The sequence below is a fragment of the Lathyrus oleraceus genome, chromosome 5 (genome assembly GCF_024323335.1).
Source record: "Lathyrus oleraceus cultivar Zhongwan6 chromosome 5, CAAS_Psat_ZW6_1.0, whole genome shotgun sequence".
NCBI classification, from domain to species: domain Eukaryota; kingdom Viridiplantae; phylum Streptophyta; class Magnoliopsida; order Fabales; family Fabaceae; genus Lathyrus; species Lathyrus oleraceus.
In genome coordinates this window covers 347198029-347206262 of record NC_066583.1, presented here as the reverse complement: position 1 = coordinate 347206262, position 8234 = coordinate 347198029, and positions in this window count along the sequence as shown.

Below are 8234 nucleotides of genomic sequence, written 5' to 3'. Positions count from 1 at the left end.
GTTGAATTGCTTGCTATTGTTGACACTGGTGCTACTCATTCGTTTATTTCGTATGAGTGTGCGACTAGGATTGGTGTGATTATGTCGTCCTTAGGCGGAAGTATGGTGATAGATACTCCTGTTAATGGTTCTGTGAAGACTTCTGTTGTCTGTCGAGGTTGTCATTTGACGATCTTTGAGAGAGAGTTCGTGGTGGATTTGGTGTGCTTACCCTTGCACCAAATTGATATTATTCTGGGAATGAATTGGCTAGAATTCTATGGCGTGTTTATCGACTGCTATAGGAAGACGGTACGGTTTTCTGAAGTTGGTGAGAATGATGAGGCAAGATTTCTATCTGCTAGGCAGGTGGGGGATTTTGTGAAAGATGAAGCTCAGATATTCGCTTTATTTGCGTCTCTGCAAGCGGATAAGAAAGTGGTGAGTGTAGATTTGCCTGTCGTTTGTGAATTTCAGGATGTGTTCCCGGAGGATGTAAGTGATTTACCTCCAGAACGTGAAGTCGAATTTACCATTGACTTAGTACCAGGTACGAGTCCGGTGTCGATGTCTCCTTATAGAATGTCGGCAACTGAATTAGTTGAATTGAAGAAGCAACTTGAAGAATTGCTTGAGAAGAAGTTTGTGCGTCCAAGTGTTTCTCCTTGGGGTGCACCAGTATTGTTAGTGAAGAAGAAAGAAGGTACGATGAGGTTGTGTGTCGATTATCGGCAGTTAAATAAGGTGACTATCAAGAATCGGTATCCATTGCCGAGGATTGATGATTTGATGGACCAGTTGGTTGGAGCTCATGTTTTCAGTAAGATTGATTTGCGGTCGGGTTATCATCAGATCCGAGTGAAGTCAGATGATATTGCGAAGACTGCTTTCCGTACGAGGTATGGTCATTATGAATACACTGTGATGCCGTTCGGTGTGTCTAATGCTCCAGGTGTGTTTATGGAATATATGAATCGTATATTTCATCCGTACCTTGATAATTTTGTTGTGGTGTTCATAGATGACATATTGATATATTCTAAGACGGGAGAAGAGCATACAGGACATCTGAGAATTGTTTTGCAGGTGTTAAGGGAAAAGAAATTATATGCAAAGTTATCTAAATGTGAGTTCTGGTTGAAGGAAGTGAGTTTCCTTGGCCATGTGATTTCGAGTGGTGGAATTTCTGTTGACCCTGCTAAAGTGGATGCTGTATTACAGTGGGAGACTCCGAAGTCTGCTACTGAGATACGCAGTTTTCTGGGGTTAGCTGGTTATTATCGCAGATTTATTGAGGGCTTCTCTAAGTTGGCATTGCCGTTGACGCAGTTGACTAAGAAGGGTCATGTGTATGTGTGGGATGCAGCTTGTGAAGCGAGTTTTGTTGAGTTGAAGAGGCGGTTGACCAGTGCTCCAGTGTTGATCTTGCCTAATCCTGGTGAGCCCTTCGTTATTTACTGTGATGCTTCCTTGATGGGTCTTGGTGGTGTTTTGATGCAGAATGGTAAAGTTGTAGCTTATGCTTCTAGACAGTTGAGAGTTCATGAGAAGAATTATCCTACGCATGATCTAGAACTTGCAGCTGTTGTATTTGTGTTGAAAATGTGGAGGCATTATCTGTATGGTTCCAGATTCGAAGTGTTCAGTGATCACAAGAGTCTGAAGTATCTGTTTGATCAGAAAGAGTTAAATATGAGACAGAGAAGGTGGTTAGAATTACTGAAGGATTTTGACTTCGAATTGAGTTATCATCCCGGTAAGGCTAATGTAGTTGCAGATGCGTTGAGTAGGAAGTCTCTACATATGTCTATGATGATGGTTCGGGAACTTGAGTTAATTGAACAGTTCCGTGATATGAGTTTGGGTTGTGAAGTTTCCGCTGATAGTGTGAAGTTGGGTATGCTGAAGTTGACTAGTGGAATTCTGGAAGATATTCGGAATGGTCAACAAGTTGATGTCGCTCTAGTTGATCATATTACTATGGTTAACCAGGGTAATGGTGGTAATTTTGAGATTGATGAGAATGGCATCCTACGATTTAAAGGTAGAGTTTGTGTTCCTGAGGTGTCTGAATTGAGAAAGAGTATTCTTGAAGAGGGCCATAGGAGTGGGTTGAGTATCCACCCAGGTGCAACTAAAATGTATCAAGATTTGAAGAAGTTGTTTTGGTGGGCTGGTATGAAAAGAGATGTTGCTAAGTTTGTGTATGCCTGTTTGACTTGTCAGAAGTCAAAGATTGAACATCAGAAACCGGCAGGTATGATGCAACCTTTGAAGATTCCTGAATGGAAGTGGGATAGCATTTCCATGGATTTTGTGACGGGATTGCCGAGGACGGTGAAAGGTAATGATTCTATTTGGGTGATTGTGGATCGATTGACTAAGTCGGCGCATTTCTTGCCGATGAAGATTAATCACTCTTTAGAGAAGTTGGCAGAGTTGTATATTGAGGAGATAGTGAGGCTGCACGGTATTCCATCCAGTATTGTGTCTGATAGAGATCCCAGATTTACTTCTAGATTTTGGGAAAGTTTGCAGAAAGCGTTGGGGACTAAGTTGAGGTTGAGTTCAGCTTATCATCCTCAGACTGATGGTCAGACTGAAAGAACTATCCAATCCTTAGAGGATTTATTGAGGGCTTGTGTGTTGGAGCAGGGTGGTTCTTGGGATAGTTATTTGCCGTTGGTGGAGTTTACTTATAATAATAGTTTTCATGCTAGTATCGGTATGGCTCCATATGAAGCATTGTATGGTAGGAGGTGTAGAACTCCATTGTGTTGGTATGAATCAGGTGAGAGTGTTGTGCTCGGACCTGAGATTGTGCAGCAGACGACTGAAAAGGTTAAGATGATTCAGGAGAAAATGAAGATTTCTCAGAGTCGTCAGAAGAGTTATCATGATAAGAGGAGAAAGGCACTTGAGTTCCAAGAGGGAGATCATGTGTTCTTGAGAGTTACTCCGACGACAGGTGTGGGTAGAGCTTTAAAGTCTAAAAAGCTTACTCCGAGGTTTGTGGGTCCGTATCAGATTTTGAAGAGAGTTGGGGAAGTGGCGTATCGAATAGCTTTACCGCCGTCGCTTTCTAATCTGCATGATGTGTTTCATGTATCTCAGTTGAGAAAATATATTGTGGATCCTTCGCATGTTGTTCAGTTAGATGATATCCAGGTGAGGGATAATTTGACCGTTGAGGTGTTGCCAATTCGGATAGATGACCGAGAAGAGAAGACCCTGAGAGGTAAGAAGATCGCTCTAGTGAAAGTTGTTTGGGGAGGTCCAGCTGGTGAGAGCTTGACTTGGGAGCGTGAAGATCAGATGAAGGAGTCGTATCCGGCTCTATTTGCTTGAGGTATGTTTTCGAGGACGAAAACTCTTTTAGTGGGGGAGAGTTGTAACACCCCGATTATCGTTAGAATAATTTAAATATTATTTAATATGATTATTTGAAGGTAAAAAGGAATTATTAAATAATATTGGGAATTATTATTATTATTATTATTATTATTATTATAAGTGTTATTTATTTTAATAATAATTAAATAATAAAATAAGTGGAATATGAAGAGTGGAAGGGTAAAAGTGGAAAGTGGATAAAAGATTCCAAAGGAGAACTCAGAGTTGGTTTTTCACGTATTGTGCCTCAGAGTCAGAGGAAAAGGGAAAAGCTGAAGAGAAAGAGAAGGAAGAGGAAAAGGCCAAAGATTGCTCAGAGCTTCCTTCAATCCAAAGAGGTAAGGGGTCTGAACCTTATTAAACAATAATATGCTGAAAATGGTGAAATATTGGATAAACGAAATTGGGATTTTATCGAAGGAATTCGTAGAGATTTTATGTAATGATGTTAGGATTTGTAAAATCGAATAGGGGAATGATTCGTGTTAGATGATATGAGTGATTTTGTGTGAAATTGGGACTGTGAACGGTTGAATTGGACAGGTTCGTAGCAGAGAAAACCCATAGCAGATCTGGAAGACTGGATTCTGGTCATACGCGTATGGCACTAGGCAATACGCGTATGGGATGGCTTAGAAAAAAGGGTTTTGGCGCTGGTACGCGCCATACGCGTGTGATACGCGTATTCCTGGAGTGGTACGCGTATGGCGTATGCCATACGCGTATGAGTGAAAGAGATGGAAGTTTGAACGTGAAATGGTCTCTGGTGGTACGCGTATGGGGAAGTGATACGCGTAGCATACGCGTACGGGAATGGCCAATACGCGTATGGATTTGGCCAAGCGTGGGCAATACGCGTATGAGCATGGGCAATACGCGTATGGGCAGACTTGTGGTCTTCCCTAGCTGTTGTTGTGCAGTTTCGGTTGTGTAGGCTGAGCGAGATAACTTAGCTGATGCATAGTATACGAGGGATCAATTCCCGTTGCTTGAGTGGTATAGATATTAGTAGAGTGCGATAATACTATGTTTGATTATGTGGCATGATGTGATATGCTCTTATGATAGAATGTGTTAATGATGATGATAACATGACTATATGATGCTGTTGTTGCTATGTTGATTATGATGAATGCTTGGTGTGCATGCATTCATGAAAGGCCGATGCCTAGTGATGAACGGACTGAGTTCCAATGATGTTGTTGACTCCGGGCTTGTTGAGAGGCTTGGTTCCTTGCGGGGAACTCGGATTCTATGGTGATGAATCTGGGAGTGGTGATCCTGTAGTTGGTCACAAAATGGGTATACCGAGTCGTGTTGAGTCATGCATGGGTGCGTGCATTGCATTTGATGTGTTGTGTTGTTGATGTTCATGAGTTTATGGATTATGATGATTATGATGAATTGTGTTGGCATGTGTGAATTATATTTATGTTTATATTTCTGTCGTCATATTATTATTTAATAATGTAATTCTCACCCCTTCTGCATGTGTTTATGTTCATCTATGATGAGCAATGTGCAGATAAAGTGGAGTAGCTATTGTTGAGGTTCGAAGAATAAGTGTAGAGTTATTCTACAGAGTCGAGTCAAATGCTCTGGTCATGTGACACCGGGGATTATGGGATTCGATAGCTAAATTATTATTATTATTTACGTTGTTTATGATGACTAATTGTTGAGATAATGTTGAAACATTTTTATAATAATTATGTTGTTATCCGCTGCGAAGTTTTAACTAAAATAAATATTATGATTTATGTTGTGATGCGATAGGTGTTATGTTTTAAGAAATGTAAACTCTTCTACATGTTGTACTCTGATAATCTATTTAAATATGTCGTTTGGGGTAGAAGGGTGTTACAGCAACAACCTCTTTTTGTTCAATATCAATAGCATGAACCTAAAATATCATAAAATTAGTTAGGTGATGTATAAGATCAAGAATTAACATTTTCTATGCATAAATATCATATAATTGTGTTTATACCTTTTTTTTTGATGCAACTGACTCGATTTGCTGTGTAATCCCCTTATATTTTTGGTCCCTTATCTTTTGAAGATAGAATTGATATTTGTTTAGATGGACATGTTCCATTGTCGTAGAGGGATACTTTCAAATATCCAGCATCATCATCTACGCGAATGAGGCTTGACGACAATGGACCATCTCCATCTAAACAAATATCAATTGATACTTTCAAGTATCCCTTGCCCCTTGCACGAATGATTGACTTCATAATAGCCATTTTACCTGTAATAAAGAAAACAATTAAAATCAGATGACAAATGTAAAAACAATTAAAATCATAAAAGTCATTTTACCTGTAATAAAGAAAACAATTAAAATCATTTGACTTGTACCTTTTTCACTAAGTTCTCTTTCTTTTCTTGGTTGGAATATGTTCTACATGTCTCTTAACAACACGGGACGGTTGGATTGATCCAAATACCCTCATTATGATCATTTCTAATATATGAATCATTTGATATAATATTCTCATCTTGATCATTTCTGGTAAACGATTCAATCTCAACATCAATATCACCTTGATCTCCAGTGTTTTCATCAATTACTTTGTTGGAAAAAAGAACTATAGACCATTTCGTACTTTTCGGATCATTGACATAGAACACTTGTCTAGCTTGAGAGGCTAGAATAAAAGACTCATCTTTGTATCCCACCCTATTAAGATCCACTTGCAAAAATCCTGACTTATCCATTCGAATGCCGTTATTATTTTCAACCCACTTGCAACCAAATATAGGAATCTGAAACTTCTCATAATCAAACACCCAAATGCGCTCGATAACACCAAAATACGACAGATTTGCAAATTTGGGGTTTAAGTCCTTCACACTTGATATATGCATTGCTTCAGCTACCATGGTGACACCACTATTCTGCATAGTACTTTTATCATCTTGTTCTTTGGTATAAAATGTGTATCCATTAATCGCGTATGCGCTATAAGAAAAAACATGGAAACTTGGACCATATGCTAAGCATCTCAACCTTTCTATTATTGAAGCGGGATCTGAATAATACTTTGAATAAATATGATCCTTAAACCAAGGTATAAAACATCGATTGTGCTCTCGTACTATCCAATTTTCATTTCTATTGGGATTTAAACCTCGGAGAACATCCTTGTGAATTTCAACATACGGCTCAACCTCATTCTCATTGTGCAGAACATACAAATGCACTTGATCCCGTTCAACCCTTGATACTGCCACGATTTTATTTTCAATTAGATTTTTTCCTTCTTTCTTTTCGACAAGCTGAGACTTGGGGAGTCCGATTGACTGAACATTAGACAAATATTCAGTACAAAACTCAATCGCTTCTTCAACAATGTATCTTTCAACCATACAACCTTCTGGTCGACTTCGGTTCTTCACGTACCCTTTTAATATTTTCATATAACGTTCAACAGGGTACATCCATCTCATATAAGCTGGTCCACACAATTGTGTCTCTTTCACAAGATGAACAACTAGATGTACCATTATGTCAAAAAATGATGGAGGAAAAAACATTTCAAGCTCACACAAAGTAATAACGATTTCTTTTTGCAACATTGGTAAGATCGCAGGATTGATCACCTTACTGCAAATTGACTTGAAGAAAGAACACAACTTAGTTATAGAGCTTCTTACTTTTTCTGGAAGAATAGAACGTATACTTATTGGGAGAAAATGTTCCATTATAACATGGCAATCATGGGTCTTTAAACTCTTTAACTTGAGGTCTTTCATAGACACAAGTCTTCTAATATCTGAAGAGTACCCTTCTGGAACTTTAACTTCACTTAGAAACTTACACAATATTTTTTTCTCCTTTCTAGATAGAGTATAAGCAGCAGGCGGTAGATATGTTCGTTTTCCTTTCTTCAAGGGTCCTAATTCAGTTCTTATTCCCATCGCTATCAAGTCCTTTCTTGCCTTAAGGCCATCCTTAGACTTTCCTTGTATATTGAGTAACGTGCCAATAACACTTTCAAATACATTTTTTTCAATATGCATAACATCAAGAAAATGTCTCACATACAAGGACTTCCAATACGGCAATTCAAAAAAAACTGACCTCTTCTTCCACCCACTTTTGACAAGTGTGTGGGCAAAAGGCTTGCCAAACTGAGTATCCAAATCTTTCACCTTTTCAAAAATTTGATCACCCGTCAATATAGGTGGAGCTCTGCCTTGTTCTGTCTCTCCATTGAACGCCTTTCTCCATCCACGGTAGTGATGATTTGAATTTAAGAATCTCCGATGACCGAGAAAGACATTCTTCTGACCAAACTCCAAGCGCTTCCAATCTGTTTTATCTTCACAAATAGGACACGCACATTGACCTTTTATGCTATACCCTGATAGATTTCCGTATGCTGGAAAATCATTAATTGTGCCAAACAACATCGCCCTCAAGTTGAAACTTTCTTTCCTATATCCATCATAAACCTCCACACCGGTCTCCCACAAAATCTTTAAATCTTCGATTAAGGGCTTCAAGTACATGTCTATGTCATTCCCTGGTTGTTTAGGTCCAGAAATCAACATAGACAACATCATGTACTTACGCTTCATACATAGCCATGGAGGTAGGTTATAAATCATAATAATCACAGGCCATGTACTGTGTGAGATACTCTGGATACCGTGTGGGTTCATTCCATCAGTAGATAATGCCAAGCGAAGGTTTCTTGATTCTTCTCCAAATTCAGGATAATCATTATCAATTTTCAACCACTGTGGTGAATCTGCCGGATGTCGATACTTTCCATCTATAATTCTTTCATCTGCATGCCAGGTCAAGTGTCTTGAATCGGTTTCACTACGAAACATGCGTCTAAATCTCG